Raw genomic sequence first — 17,187 nt, forward strand, 5'->3', positions numbered from 1 at the left:
AAGCAGCTCATAGCACCTGCAAGGTCTGCATCCACGGGGCTCAGTAAATGCTGAGTGACTTGAAAAACGTCTTGCTCACTCCCACTTCTGGCTGTATATGCAAAGGAAATGAAATCAGTATCCCGAAGCGATCCCTGCACCCCATGTGAATGCAGTATTATTCACGGATGCCAACTTGCAGAGACAACGCAAAGGTCCGCTGACAGATGAATGCGTAAGGAAAATGTGGTCCATATCCATACAATGGGATATTAACCCACCTTAAAAAGAAGGAAATCCTGCCGTTTGTGACACGGGGATGAACTTGGAGGACATTATGCTAAGTGGAATAAACTAGACACAGAAAGACAAATACTGTATGATGTCGCTTACACGTGGAATCTAAAATAGTCAGACTCTTAAGAGGAGCAGGTAGAATGGTGGTTGCCAGGGGCTGGAGGGAGAGCTGTTGGTCAAGGGTACAAAATGTTGCTTATGCCTAACGAAGTAAGTTCTAGAAATCTGCACGGCATAGAGTCTGTAGTTAACGATAGTGTAGAGTATATTTTAAAATTTGCTGAGAGGATAGATCTTATATTAAATGTTATCACACACACAAGTAGTAATAATACATAACCAAGGTGAGAGGAAACTTTTGGAAGTATGGATACATTTCTGGCATGGATGGTAGTAATTGTTTCATGGGCATATGCTCATCTCCAAACTCATGCCATTGTATACGTGAAATACGCATACCGTTGGTATGCCAATCATATCTCAATAAAGTGATTTTTTTAAAGGCTGTGCTGCTACAAATTACAAGAGAGAAGTGGTCCATTTACCTCGAATATGAGTTGGAGCACATTTGTATGGAGAGAATTTCGAGTGGCAAATTAATAAACCTTGTCACCAATGCCAGCAGGCTGAGTCGTGTATGAAGTCAAGGCAAGTGTCGGAAAGATTTCAGAAAGTCTTTTCCAAATCCCTGCAATGGGCAAGGCGATGACGATTTGGTGGACCAAATCCAGCTACCTGCCCTGAGCTTTTCTCTCTTTTCCCATTTTCTAAGCCAGGCACGGAGCACTGGGTCCTGGGTCAAGGTGTCCCCTCGATGTTAGTATCTCTTTCCAAAATTGGTCTCTAAGCTTTGGACCAAAATATCTGCTATCTCAGGGCCGGCTCATAATTTTCCTTCCATTTCTCCACTCAATTTTAATGGTGCATGCTCTTCTTTGTGGTCTTGAGAGAAGGACTTTGGAATTTTAAAACACTTTGCAGGTTATTTAAAAGATGTCAGCATTTCTACGCGTCGGGAGCAGCTAAGAACTGATTGTAAAACAAGGCATCTCTCTGAGCCATGGTTGGCTTTTTCAGGTTTCAGGTGTCCAAAAAATGGCACATGACACAATCTTTAGTGTCATGGATATTTGGATGACCTTCTTCCCCTGAGCTGTGAGTGTCTTCCAGTTGTCATTTGTAAGAATGAACATCTTGCTGTAGCCAAACTCCCCCCTTAGAGGAGGTGATAAAATGTTGAAACTCAACTAATTTGGTTAAGGGCGTCCTGACCACCTGCTCATAGTTGGTGGGACAAGATCGCCCACACTGTGTGAAAGAGCTTGTGTTTTCTTGCTACTCTGTGCTGGTGATGGAAATAGACTCTCTCTCCTGATATGGGTTGAATTGCATTGCTCCTAAAATCTGAGTGTTGAAGTTCTAACCGCCACCCCCACAGAATGTGACCTTATCTGAAGACATAACTGAGTTAACGTGAGGACATTAGTGTGGTCTCTAATCCAGTACGCCTGACGTCTTTCCAAAAAAGGAGATTTTGGTACAGAGACACAAACACGGAGAGAACGCCAAATACACAGGGAGAAGACCACCATCTACAGATCGAGGAGAAAGACCTAGAACAGATCCTGTCTTCTTGGGCCTCAGAAGGAACCAAGCCTGCCAACACCCTGATCTCAGACTTCCAGCCTCCAGAACTGGGAGACAAGCCACTTCTGTTGTTAAGCCGCCTAGTTCGCGGTGCTTGGTTATGAAGGCCCAGAAGCTAAACATCCCACTCTGTGGCAGACTGTGGTCTGTCATACTTACAACACGCCCAACACAGCCACAGCGAGGTCTACCCAGAATTTGAGGAGGGCAGAAAGATATGTAAGTTTAAATAAGTGTCAGAGTCTTTCTCTACTCCTAAGTGAAGAAATGCACATTAAAAGTGGTGGGGTACTGTATTTTAAACCTTCGAATTGACAGCAATCTGAAACACAGATAACCCATAGCAAGGGTTTCCATGGTGATGCTATGAATCAGGGAGCCCTTTGAAAGGGAGATGTGACCAAGCAGAGCCACACTAAAAATGCATGTGGCCTTTGACCCAGCATTTACTTCCACTTCTGGGAATGCACACTGAAGTACACACTCCCCTGAGGCAGAGAGATTTCTGTTTTGGGGTGTATACTTTGCAGCACTCTTTTATAATAGCACAGAAATAGGACAAAAATCGCAAAATGACCATCGACAGAAATTAAATGACAGTAATTCACAAATGGAATATTAGGTAGCCATGAATGTGCGTGTGCGTGCATGAATGCAGGCGCATACGCACTCCCAAGCTCAACTAGACTTTTTCCAGAAGGTTCCAGGAGAAGGATGGAAGAGCCCCCAGGGAACAGTGGCTTGCGTATCTTTGCGACTCTTGGCCTTTTCATTTTTCCATACGTGCTCTGACTTTCCTTTAAAATCATCCGTTAAGTATTCTTGAATTCCTCCATTTCCATTAACACGATGCTAGACTGGGCTCTGTTTTTATAAAATAATCATGGGCTTTCAATGAACAGTTGGCACTCCACAGAGGAAGCTATGAAAACAGAACTGTGCAGCTGGCCCCTGCTCATTCCCTTCAGCGCTCGGTGCTGTTGCAAATGCAGCCCGACGGAGGATAAAGACTCCTAATCAGTTCATTTCTGGACAAAGAAAAGGCCAACCTTGCCTCCAAGGTATGAGAGAGCTTTGAAGTAGATATCTCCTCTTAAGATCATTCGTCAGTGCTTCCATCTCGTACATAAGAAGGCTGGGTTCAAATTTGCCCCGTCCACATATTTATACCCTGTAATTGATTTGATTTCAAGCACATCTTACAATCTGTGTCTTGTGCTTAAAAGGAAAGAAGAAACTGTTAATAGTAACAAAAACATGGACCATAAAACTTGCATTGAAGAGCTAGGAAGGGGAAAACCTGACATCTAAATTTGCAGATTTCTTTCCAGCTTCCAAAAATTATGCCAGGAAGTATGACAAACTTAAAATATTCTCAAGTGCCAACAATTTTCAATGCCACTGCTGAGCAGACAGGCTGTAATTGTTAAGAACACTTCTGACGAACCCATGGAAAAGAAAGTACTTGACATTTATTTAATTGTGCTGCATTAAAAGGTGAGTAGTTACCAAAGTGGATATTGTGATGATGCGTAGATTGTGTGTAACAAAAAGATACAGATTTGAACTCATCGCCTTTGGAATTTGGCAAAGCCTCTTTGATCAGCCAGACTGCACATCATTTATAGATATCGAATTAACAGAGGTACTTCTGCAGAATTCAGGAAATCTGACAGCTCGACGTAGCAGAAACAGGAGGCTGCTTTCAGATGCTGAGCCAGCTTTTTTGTCGTGGAACTGAGTCACTCTCGCCAAGGTTTGAGCATCTCTGGGCAGTCCAAAGGGCCCTGAACTTGGAGTCCTGAACTCCAGTACCATGTCTCTGATTCACTGGTGTCGTATTGTACCCTTGACATGCACATGGTGAAGACCTAACCTGGAGCACCTCAGAATATGACCCGACTTGGAAATAGGATCAATGAAGATGTGATTAAGTTGAGACGAGGTCATAAAGGTGGGTCCCAATCCAATATGACTGCTGCCCTTATGAAAAGGGCAATTTGGAGACACACACACACACATAAAGAAGGCTGTGTGATGAGGAAGCCAGAGATGGGCGTGATTCATCCACAAGCCAGGGAGCACCAAAGATGGCTAGCCAGCGAACCACCAGAAGCTGGGAGACAAGCCTGGGACAGAGTCCCTCAGTGCCCTCTGATGGAACCGACCCTCCCCATGCTTCGATTTCACACTTTTATCCTCTTGTATTGGTGAGAGAATAAATTTCAGCCAGGACTCATGTCCCTGCAGAACACCTATGGCCAACAATGAGGAAGGAACAGTTGATTGGTTCCATCATGGGTAGGACATCCCATCAGCAGAACGAGGCTAACCTCAAAATATTTCCAGGAAAACACACTGAACCTTCCTCAAAAGATTATATTCGGTTAAGACCTATACTCAAAATGTTTAAGTTGACCCTATGGCCACACCCTCTGGAAGTTGGGGAAATCAGTCCTGAAAGGAAAACCATGCCCCCAGATTCGAATTTACATTTGCACTCCTAATGAGATTTGTATGACTTCTGGTAGACCCAATTTTAGAGCATGAAGGAGGCAACCTTTCAAGTTGACATGTGTGAGTGTCTCCTTCTGGCAGAAAGAGTATAAAACAAAGTCTAACCGTGTGAGAAGACACACATGAGGGTGCCAGCCCCCATGCTGTATGCCCGTGGGCGTCCCTCGTTTTATTGCGTCTCTCCTAAAGCACCTTTGGTCAGCTCCGAAGAGTAGCCATGCATCCCTCAAGATGTGACATCTGAGCGGTCAGCCCCGAGCTCATGTCCTGGCCCCACATCCACCGGCCAGGCATCCACGGGGCTGCCCCTGTGCTAAACCCTTGCACATGCTCAACTCTGCATCTCCCACAGCTCAGCCAATCCTCAGCTGGGGTGCTACACAAAACCTGAGTAGAAGGCAGTGGAGAGAGACCACACAGAAAACAAGAGAACTTGAAACGGGTTCCTAGGTATGGTGCTCATACTTCCCATGGACAAATGTCCCCCATGTCCAGTGTGGCAGGGATGGTAAGGGATGTCAGTTCCTAGGAGACAGAACACTCCTTGGATAACTGGCTTGGCTTGAAGACTCCCAAACCACCTTTCCCAATCTTCCTGTTCCTTTTCACTCTAAGTCAGACTTACACTGAGCTCTAGTGGTTCTCCCAGCCTCACCCAGATCCCACCCCCTTTCTCCCTCAGGCATGTATTTCTCCAAAGACCATCCTTTCCCGCTGAATCACGGCTTGTCTGTTCTCCAGAGTCCATCTTGGAGTTGCCTTAGGGATCGCAGACGAACCCAAGCATCCTTCTTGGAGTCGCCTTAGGGATCGCAGACGAACCCAAGCATCCTTCTTGGAGTTGCCTTAGGGATCGCAGACGAACCCAAGCATCCTTCTTGGAGTCGCCTTAGGGATCGCAGACAAACCCAAGCATCCCTCTGTGTAACCTCTTCCATCCAAGAAGGTATGTCTGTTTGTTTTTCTAAAACAGTAGCTGTTTTTTGTAAAATGAGAAGTCTTCACCAACTCAGGAAGATGAAGAAAAGATGCCCCCAGATTTCAAATGACTCTTCGACTATTCTGGGGCCATGATTGTTTCAAAAATGATTACGGCTTATGGAGTGCCTGGGTGGCTCAGTTTATTAAGCATCTGACTCTCGATTTCGGCTCAGGTTATGATCTCATGGGTCTTGCGTTCAAGCCCCACGTCAGGCTCCCTCTCTCTCTGTCCCTCTCCCTCCCACTCTCAAAAATTAATAAATAAAAATAAACTTTAAAAAAATGGTTAGGGTTTAGTTTGGGTAAAAGTACGAGCTCACCAAGCAACTGTTAGATGTTTATGGGCACAAAAGAAGTCTGGTTGTGTCTGATGGGTGTACAGAATTCTTTTGGGATCCTCTTCAGGACCAAAACGTGTAGTTTCATTAATACACTAAATGTGTAGTAAGAGCGAAAGAGAGAGTTCAATCCCAAGACATATTATAGCGTGATTTATATTTTTTTTCTCTTTCTTTCTTTCTTTCTCTTTCTCTCTCTCTTTTTTTTTCTTTGAGTTTACTCCCAAGCTGTCCCAAATACATGTATTTAGGTCAAAAGCTAGGCTCTGTTACTCAGTGATACCTATCTGGGTTGACCTGGATCGCATTTTTTTTTTTTTTAAATGCCAACATCCAGGTCCATCCAAGTCACAGAAATCTTGATTGAACTGGTAGCAACTTGGATTCTTACCAGGCAGGAGATGCTCTAAACCCCTCCCCAGTCCTCCCTCCCCCAGTAATGACAACATACAGCTGAAGTGGAAAGGCCTATCTCCCATGTTTGGCTACCTTGTTAATGTTAAGCAATTTAAATGATCAAATCTGTAACATAAGATTGGCCACAGAAATGCATAAATGTTATAAAAAATATTCCTTAAGATCCTAGCTGCTTTAAACAGCTGTGTAGTAGTTTTAAAATGATGAAATAGGCAGAAGTTTATATGTAATAGGAGCTAAGTGATTTATATCTGTTATTCCACTTAATACTTGCAACAAACTCAAGGAAACATGGTAACACCATCTTCCTTTCGATCTGATGTAAGAATTAGTTATATTTTGGTGTGTGCATAAGATGTTTTTGTATTTTTCTATGATTTATTATATGAAAATGAATAGTTGCTATCATTGACTAGAAGTTTCAATATACTGCACAAATAAATCGGTTGAAATACCGAAGCACATATTTAGGGACTTTTGACTAATGCAGATGTAATTTTAGGTTCATTCAATTGCATTCCTTGTCCCCCTCCCAAAGATATCCAGCAAGCAAATGTAAACAGATAAGAAAGCATTTTCTAGATCTTCGCTATGTGATAAAAAGATAAGACTAGCCAACTGTGCAACTTCAACTTTTCTAGAAACCTCTCCAAAAATAAGCAAAACAGGTGAAATCAATTCTAGCAATATGTGTCATATGACCAAATCTAGACAAAATATCATCCTCCCAACATGTGATTGATCTAAAAATCTTCATGGTGTACCTGGCATCCTTTCTGTTGTGGTTCTTTCTTTTCTTTTTTTTTTTTTAAAGATTTTATTTATTTATTTGACAGAGAGAGAGACAGCCAGCGAGAGAGGGAACACAAGCAGGGGGAGTGGGAGAGGAAGAAGCAGGCTCATAGCGGAAGAGCCTGATGTGGGACTCGATCCCATAACGCCGGGATCACGCCCTGAGCCGAAGGCAGACGCTTAACCGCTGTGCCACCCAGGCGCCCCTCTGTTGTGGTTCTAAGTGTTTGAGATCTGATGTGTATTTTCCACGTTGAGCACATCTCAGGTTGGACTGGCCACGTGTCAAGTGCTTATGGTCACGTGGGACCGCTGCCATCTGTGCAGCAAAGACCTGCTTCATTGTTTTCTCCAGTCAATAACCTGTGCACACAACATCGATATCCAAGTAATGTACGATGTTAGAGATGGGTGAGGCCGTGAATATTTTCTAGTCAAGAGGCATTTTACCAAGGATAAGTCTAGGACTCCAGAGAGTTTAACTCGCTTGTCTAGGTCACAAAATCAAGAGCAAAACTAGGATTAACCTCATTCTCAGCACTAGATTGATACCTTTTATACTTGTGTGTGTGAATTTAGTTACCGTGAACTTTTTCCTATGACTAGTGTCCTAGGATGCTAGGCATTCTTGGGATTATCATTCTAGTATGGTATGCAGACACCAGGGTGAACCCTGTGCTTCCCACCCCGTCACGTTCAGGCACTAAAATCCCCTCCCCTTGAATATGGGCAGGTGCTGTGCTTTGCTTCTGGCCAAGAACGTAACAATGGTGAGGGAACTTGTCAGATGTAATTAATATCCCAAAGCAGTTGATTTTGAGCTTGCTCAAAGGGCGATTGTCCTGGGCTTCATCTAACCGAGTGAATGCCCTCCCCAACCTGAGGGACTCTCTCTGCAAACCTGGTGACATAAGCATCTATGTGGCAGAAATCCAAATGGCAGGGAACAATGGGTGGCCTCTAGGAATTGTGGACGGCCTCCAAGACCTGTGGGCAGCCTCTAGCCAGTAGGTGACAAAAAAGGCGTGACCCTCAGTCATACACCTGCAAAGAAACGAGCTCTGTTGACAAGTCGAATGTGTTTGCAATGGATTCTCCCACTTGAACCTCCAGGTGTGAACATAGCCCAGCTATGACCTTGGTCATAGCCTTTTGGGATTCTAAGCCAGGATGCAGCTAAGGGTTGCTCCGAAGCCGCAGAAACTATAAACGAATACATGCCTATTGTTTTCAGCCTCTGACTGAGATAATTTGTTAAACAACCAGACAGAACAAATATCATGTCTGTTCCCAAAATTTCATCAAGTGTGCCGTACAGATATCTGATGACTTCTCAATAGTGGAATCAATGATTAATGTCTTAAAGACTCTCCTTCAAAGCAAGTGCTTGTTGGAGAGTGAATAAATCAGATCACTTGAATGGCATGTAAGTCATTTTTATGCATTCGTAATATATACCTTTCAGGTTTATGTGTCAATTTTGTTGTTTGATCCGTTGAGATTAAACAATCTTAAGGGACATTGTGATTTCCTTTTAGAAAATCAGGTCACTTGGGTGCCCATAAGACATTGTCATACAAAAACCCCAAAAGTCTGCTAATACTTCTTAGAACCATAATGTACAAAAGATCAAGATTTTCAAAAATCAGGATGTGGAGTTACTTAACAAGAAGAGGAGGATCAAGTTTAGACTTTGGTCAGGGGTCGCAGGCCGAGCTGCTACAGCATGTAAGGACCACGGGTTTCGATGCCAAGGCTTTCTAAATGATCCTGCTTACACGTCTGAATGATATCTTAATAGCTGTTCCATCAGGGGATTTCTGGTAGTTCACATAGAGGCCACCACTCATTTATTAAAAGCCTTTGGCATTATAATATAAGAGAGAGAAAAAAAAATCAATGTGTTCACTTCAAAAGTCAATAGATTGCTGATGTTTGGGGGTGAGTGTAGAAAGTATATAATTGCAGAGATCTTGAGAAAGGAGAGACCTCGTATTTAAAACTGTTACACAACCAAGAGAGGGTCAGATGTTCTGAAAGCATGAGTTCTTCAAACAAGGACTTTCTTTTTTTTTTTTTTTCAAGCGTTTTAGTATGTTTTTATTTTTTTTAATGATTTTTTATTATATTATGTTAGTCACCATACAGTACATCCCCGGTTTCCGATGTAAGGCTCGATGATTCATTAGTTGCGTATAACACCCAGTGCACCATGCAATACGTGCCCTCCTTACTACCCATCACCAGTCTATCCCATTCCCCCACCTCCCTCCCCTCTGAGGCCCTCAGTTTGTTTCTCATAGTCCATAGTCTCTCATGTTTCATTCCCCCTTCTGATTACCCCCCCTTTCTTTATCCCTTTCTTCCCCTACCGATCATCCTAGTTCTTATGTTCCATAGATGAGAGAAATCATATGATAGTTGTCTTTCTCTGCTTGACTTATTTCACTTAGCATTATCTCCTCCAGTGCCGTCCATGTTGCAGCAAATGTTGAGAACTCGTTCTTTCTGATAGCTGAGTAATATTCCATTGTATATATGGACCACAACTTCTTAATCCAGTCATCTGTTGAAGGGCATCTCAGCTCCTTCCACGATTTAGCTATTGTGGACATTGCTGCTATGAACATTGGGGTGCATATGGCCCTTCTCTTCACTACGTCTGTATCTTTGGGGTAAACACCCAGTAGTGCAATGGCTGGATCATAGGGTAGCTCAATTTTTAACTTTTTAAGGGACCTCCACACTGTTTTCCAGAGTGGCTGTACCAACTTGCATTCCCACCAACAATGTAGGAGGGATCCCCTTTCTCCACATCCTCTCCAACAATTGTTGTTTCTTGCCTTGCCTATTTTTGCCATTCTAACTAGCGTAAGGTGGTATCTCAGTGTGGTTTTGATTTGAATTTCCTTGATGGCTAATGATTTTGAACATTTTTTCATGTGTCTGTTAGCCATTTGTATGTCTTCATTGGAAAAGTGTCTGTTCATATCTTCTGCCTATTTTTTGATTTATTTGTTTCTCGTGTATTGAGTTTGAGAAGTTCTTTGTAGATCTTGGATACCAGTCCTTTATCTGTAGTGTCATTTGCAAATATATTCTCCCATTCCGTGGGCTGCCTCTTAGTTTTTCTGACTGTTTCCTTGGCTGTGCAGAAACTTTTAATCTTGATGAAGTCCCATAAATTCATTTTATCTTTTGTTTCTCTTGCCTTTCGGGATGTGTCATGAAAAAGGTTGCGTTGGCCGATGTCGTAGAGGTTGCTGCCTATGTTCTCCTCTAGAATTTTGATGGATTCCTGTCTCACATCGAGGTCTTTCATCCATTTGGAGTTTATTTTTGTGTATGGTGTGAGATAGTGGTCAAGTTTCATTCTTTTGCATGTAGCTGTCCAATTTTCCCAGCACCATTAATTGAAGAGACTGTCTTTTTCCCACCGGATGTTTTTTCCTGCTTTATCAAAGATTAGTTGCCCAAAGAGCCGAGGGTCCATTTCTGGGTTCTCTATTCTGTTCCATTGATCTGTGTGTCTGTTTTTGTGCCAGTACCATGCTGTCTTTGTGATCACAGCTTTGTAGTACAGCTCGAAATCCGGCATTGTGATGCCCCCAGCTTTGTTTTTCCTTTTCAACAGTTCCTTGGAGATTCGGGGCCTTTTCTGTTTCCATACAAATTTAAGGACTATTTGTTCCAGTTCTTTGAAAAATGTCCTCGGTATTTTGATCGGGATAGCATTGAAAGTGTAGATTGCTCTGGGTAGCATGGACATTTTAACTATGTTAATTCTTCCGATCCATGAGCATGGAATATCTTTCCATCTTTTTATGTCTTCCTCAATGTCTTTCAAAAGTGATTTATAGTTTCTAGAATAAAGGTCCTTTACGTCTCTGGTTAAGTTAATTCCAAGGTAACGTATGGTTTTTGGTGCTATTGTAAATGGGATGGATTCCCTAATTTCTCTTTCTTTGTTCTCGTTATTCATGTACAGAAATGCAACTGATTTCTGAGCATTGATTTTGTATCCCGCCACGTTACTGAATTGCTCTATAACTTCTAATAGTTTGGGAGTGGCTTCTTTTGGATTTTCCATATAGAGTATCATGTCATCTGCGAAGAGAGACATTTTGACTTCTTCTTTGCCGATTTGAATACATTTGGTCCCTTTTTGTCGTCTGATTGCTGTTGCAAGGACTTCTAGTACTATGTTGAATAATAGTGGCAAGAGTGGGCATCCTTGTCGTGTTCCTGATCTTAAGAGAAAGGCTTCCACCTTTTCCGCCATTATTAGAAAACACGGAACGACAATGACTTTAAATATTTGGCTTAAGGACGAGCCTTCTGGAAATTGCTGAATTTCTCAGCCCACCTACAGCCACTACTTACTATAACTGTTCACACAGACCCTAAAATTATTCCAATTATCCCATAAATGCTGATTTTCCATGAGTCAGAGCATAGCTTTTGGAACATGACTATTTCTACGGAGTATAGCTCAGCATGGTCCCCTCTATTCTCTGTCTCCCTGTGCCCTGAACATTGAGATCGTAACTGCTGTTAGGACTTGGTTTGTTTATTCATTTTCTCTATGATAAAAGTGCTTGCTCTCTTTGTCACTGTGTTCATAACATGTTTACATTTAGAAAGTTTCAATTCAAAACCAGCGTCTTTTGTGACACTCACACTGCGTAACAGGACATAGAAACCACATGGTATCTGAAAAATGTATGGATTTACAATTCCCCTAAAGCATCGAGGCAGAAGATAAAGGGTGAAAACATATCGCACAGAAAGGTAAAAATAGGGTGAGATCACTAATTATGATTTTCTTCATAGATGTCGAAATTTTAGGTACAGGTTCCTAAAAATTAGGCCCTGGGTTTTTGCCACACCTTGTTAGAACCCTGGGTCTTATTAAATGTCAGGAAAAACACTGTGCCATTCATCAAACAAAACTAGCATTGGGGAAGTTAATAAAAAGGTACATGATAACATAGGTTGGAAATGTCCTTTTTAAAACTATCCCTAGGATAATTTAATAGTTGAATATATAAGACAAATTTCTAACTTTATTTCTCTTAGCATTGCAGCTACTGTTTAGCTCTTCGAAGAGCTGTTTACAACCTGAACGTAGAAATTGACCAGTCGCTTACAGGAAGACACGAGCTTCCGGCTGAGGTCATTGCTACACAGTAGGAAATCCCACAGCAAGGGGAAAAAAAAAAAGTACTGTTGCTGCATAATCTTTGATGGTATAATTTTGTATAACAATGTAATAATCACATTAAAGCATCACCTTTCCATATAACCTAGTCCTATAATAAAAGGAACTGAGAAAATTCAATTAGTTGTGGGGCACGATTAACCCGAGCACGTTTGATTTTAAGTGTGAAGCAATTAAAGAGAAAACAACATTCATTTAATTATTTTCTCTGCAATGAGATTATCTTCAGAAACCATTTGGCACTTTTCAAAAACATTATTATTTTCCTCTCTCCTTCCTGTATCCAAATATATATTTGGAGAGTGATTCAGGCATAGATGTTCTGAACATTTAACAGCTAGGAGAGTGGGTCATGTTAAAGCTAATAAAAAGATGTTGGGTGATAATCGCACCCGTGAAAATCATGTACCCAAGCATTTTCCCCTTTGTAGCTACAGAATGTAAGCTGAGTGTCAGCCCGGGGCCCCTAAATCCTCCTCTCTTCCGAGGTCCGTGTCATAGGCACCTATGAAAGGATGGAGGGCCCATTCACCATCTGCGTGGATGGCCCATCACCGTCCCCAGGGCCCCAGGGGGCTTGCAAACTCTGATCTCTCCATTTTGGGGACTGGGGTGTACCTTGCATGGTTCCTTCCTACTGCAAAGGGCGGTCGGCCTCCCGGGCTCCTCCACCAAGCTCAGTGGACACTCTTACAAGGCTAGGGAAGCTGAGGGTGTTGAAGACGGATTATGGACAGGACAGTGGGGGCAATTCCTTCCCAATTCCTTTCCCACGCTCCTCCCCTAAGCCCACTCTCATGCCTGGCCTATCTGTTCCCATCCTTCACCCTCTCACCAGACCTGCCCTCTGAAACACCAAATCCTCGCCGATGCAGAACCTCTATCTTTCTCTGTCTTTGAGTCCTCACTTTCCAGGTCAGGTGCACAGACATCACCCTTCACATCCGGACAGGTATTTCCGGGTGTTTTCCGAAGCCAGGACTGGGCGAACGTCTTCCATAGAGACACAGACAGTAACTACCGTAGCTTTGCGGGTTGGATGGTCAGTGTGGCGACTTCTCCACCCTTCCAGGAAGCGTGGAGCATGAAAGCAGGCTGTGCCAATGAACATTACATAAGGACACTGCAATTTAAATCTCCTTTCATCTCCTTCCATCAATGAAGGGTCTTCCTTCATTTATTTTTCAGCATTTCCAATGTACCGTGCTTTCTAGAGCACGCAAGTTCTATGGCTATGGCTGGACTTGGCCCAGAGACCGCGGTTTTCCAAACCCTGCCATGAAGAACGAGGTTCTCCGTTGCTGTGATTCTTGACATGCAGCCTGTGAACCTTGCAGCAGGCTGATTTTTAAAATAATGCTTTAAATGTTTAAAATAACACTTAAAAAAATGTACGATGAGAGGAAGAGCATCCATAGACCAGGGAAACTTGGACTTGAGACCTAGGTCAGACTCACTTACGCACAACTTGAAGAATCAGCATCTGTGGAAAATGACATAATAGTAATTCCTCTGTTGCCCAATTCTGTGGATTTTTGAGATTTTGCAAAAATGAAGGAAAATGGAGAGACTCAGTAATTATAGCGTTTCCTAAAAACGAAATCCTCTGAAAAGGAGCTTATGTGGCTGGGATTTGATTATTCAAACATTGAATGGAGAAACATTGTTACTTCCAAGCATTACAACAAACACACCCAGGAAAAGAAATAGAATTTCACCATATTTGCTCTCCCTCATTCTGTCTTTTTTTAAAGTAATTAATAAAGGGGCACCTGGTGGCTCAGTCGGTGAAGCGTCTGCCTTCGGCTCAGATCATGATCTCAGGATCCTGGGATCCAGGTCCCAGCTCAGCGGGGAGTCTGCTTCTCCCTCTCCCTCTGCCCCTCCCCCTGCTTGTGCTCTGTCTCTCTCTCAAATGAATAAGTAAAATCTTAACAGTTTAAAGTAATTAATAGATATGGTTATCAATTGATTCACACCCACAACTAAGATACCATCATAGGATTGCCCCCAAACTGAAAATCATTCTGGAGTGCTCCGATCAGCCCTAAATCTTCCATTCAGAGGTTGACAGGGATCCAGAAAGAACTACTGGAAGAAAGCACGTTTGCCTTAGAATTGTTCCCTCTTAGCTCCGTCCTTGGCCTCCACATTCCAGATTCCAGATTCCCCTCGGCAAGCATGCTCTTGGTAACGACCCGCAGGCAGGCAGCTTGAATATGATTCTAGGCAAACAGTTGACTTTCAAAGTGTACGATGCCCGGTCTCTAGTCACATTAGTTTTGTGTTAAATTATTTTCATGTTTTTATGGATTCAAACTTTTGTCATTGCCCTCTTACCCTCTTGGGAGGGGGTGTGTGTGTGTATGTGTGTGTACCGAATCCCACAGTCAAGTTTCCTAGCTGTTTTGGTACACACAGCTCTGACTCTCCTGCTGCAAATTACATGGTGGTCTGGGCCCTTCACATGGGGATTTATGGCATGAAGCAAATCTGTCCTTCCGGGAAAAGAACAGTCATCATGTGAAAGGCAATGCTTGTTGGAGAATAAAGGATCAGAGTGTTCAGTTTCTCCTGCGGAACGTTCGATCTGCAGAGCGAAACTGGGATCCAGATTGCATTCCTTTGTGTTTAGTGCACGGTATGATACTTAATAAATAATAAACCCAACAACAGCTTGTACAATAGCCCTATTCTGCTTAACAAAAATAATCCTCCTTTAAATAAATGACTTCATTGTTTAGGCCCAAATGTAACTAGGGGAGACATTCCTTCTGTTCCCGTCTCTAGATTTATTTAAGACTGAAATGGGAGGAAGAAGTGTATAAATAGGGGGTGGAAAATCCCATTACAGTAAAGTGGAGATAAACATTTCTAAATTGAATTCTTTGCGTAGTCTTTCCTATTTTCAATTCCTGCAGAAAAGCTGTAATGTGTTTTCTTTATCCTTTCTATAGTCTCGAAATCAAAACTTTTCCTAAATAGTGCCAAACAGTGAGTTTAAAAGTTAAAGAAGGGAATCAGACTGGTTGAAGCTTGTCTTGCTGCCCAGAGCAAATCGACACTGACTGAATGGCCAGCCCAAATTGGTTGTTCAATTTCAAGGTCTACCCAAACAAATTGGGTGTGCTTTCCATTCATCCGACTGCAGACCTATTAGGACAGCCGATTTTTTCCCAAAAAAACAACAAAACAACAACAAAAACAACAAAAAAAAAAACCCTTAATTTCAACTTTGTGTGCCTTCTGACTCACCTAGAAAGAGAATCAACTGTCTTCGGTTTCAGGTTTTCTTAGATAAATCCACAGTATCTTTCAAGGCAATGTTTCTTTAGGCTGTGTATGGATTTGTTTGCAGAAAAACAGGAGTGGCTCAACACAGAGTTTAGCAAGAAGACTCTTTGACCAGGAGATGGGAATGTAAGAGATCATCGGTTTTCTCCTTCTCATTTTCCAAATGAAAAAAAAAATCCCTAGGGAAGACATTCTTCCAAGTGGTTATATTAACTTCTATATTTATTTATCTTGACAGGAAAAGGTCCCAGGAAAACCCAAAAGGCAGTGTGCCCAAGTCCGGTCAGATCTGCCAATATTAAAATGACTCAGCTTCCGGAGGCTTTTCAGGCTTCCTGATAGCATATTTCTTAGCTAGATTCTCTTAGCTAGGTGATTATATCTGCACTACCTTCGAACAGGGAGTAGTCACGATAGATGCTCAGGGCAGATACACTCCGCTCCACGTAAACGCTCATACCCAAAGCAGATTGCAAAAATCTAGCTGCTAGCAACTAAAACCTACCCTCATATGTTGGAGGGCACTTCTTAAACTTAAGGTGTCCTACAGATGCCATCTATAGAGAGGGATCCAATTTTACAACAATGAGGTAGATGTTTTGGGGAGCCCACGTTTGGGAAAAATGTGAAAACGGGCAGTGATGGATTCTTCTAGTGAAAATTTGCTACTAGGTACAATGTATCCACACCCTGAAAGAGACGTGCACACTGCATGTTAGCTACCAGTAACTCAAGCAACTTGCCACCGAAACGCATTGCCTTTATTACAATCCAAACGTAATTTACTGGGATTCTAGTGTGCTGGGAACAGCCAAGTATATTCTACCCCCCCCCTTTTTTTGCACTAGTATTTTCACTGTAGATCTCTGCCTTTCATCCCGGGTAAAGCTGGTAGCCGTGCCCCGTGCGTCGCCGTTAAATGAGAACACATTTAAAGAAAGAAGCTGTCCATTCAAACCACCAGAAAGAACTTGGATGTCAGTGATGTGCCTTCCCGGGAGTATCCCCAGCTGAAAAACCGAGAGCTTTGCACAGCTTTTGAAAAAAAAAAAAAAAGAAAGAAAGAAATGTAACATCATTTTCCTAAGTGTCTTTAAACATCGAACTTGACCAAGAAAACATTTCAACTGCCACTCTGAGAAAGTAAATATGAATGACCTTGTAAGAGGAAACCTTTTCAATCTACATAAACACCCGTCCTCTTCCTGTCTCTTAACCTCCCACTAGCTGAATATAAGAAATCAAATTTAGCACATTCCTATACCTAAGTTCATAAATTGTTTCCTGTCTTTTTTTCTCCTAAAATAAAATATTCATCCTTTGTAAATGTTCAAATTCAATCGCTATATTACTTTTACTGAAATGTCTACTTCAATAAGAGAAAGCAAGAGATATTATAAGAACTAAATCTTATAAAAGGTTTTCACTAAAACCAGCTGAAATTTTTGTCACTATTATTAATCCCTTTAAAGTGTGAGATAAATGTTTAAATCCCTCTCCCTCAACAAAACAAAACTCCATAATCTCACAGGAAAAAAAAAAATTTGTGCTTTTAATTTTATATCTTTTAATCATTGTTTGATAGATCATTGGCTTCTGATTTAAAAATAAGAGTTTGCATGGGGCGCCTGGGTGGCACAGCGGTTAAGGGTCTGCCTTTGGCTCAGGGCGTGATCCCGGCGTTATGGGATGGAGCCCCACATC

This window comes from Ursus americanus, chromosome X, assembly GCF_024610735.1.
Source record: "Ursus americanus isolate L20-20 chromosome X, mUrsAme1.1.p, whole genome shotgun sequence".
In the NCBI taxonomy this organism is placed as follows: Eukaryota; Metazoa; Chordata; class Mammalia; order Carnivora; family Ursidae; genus Ursus; species Ursus americanus.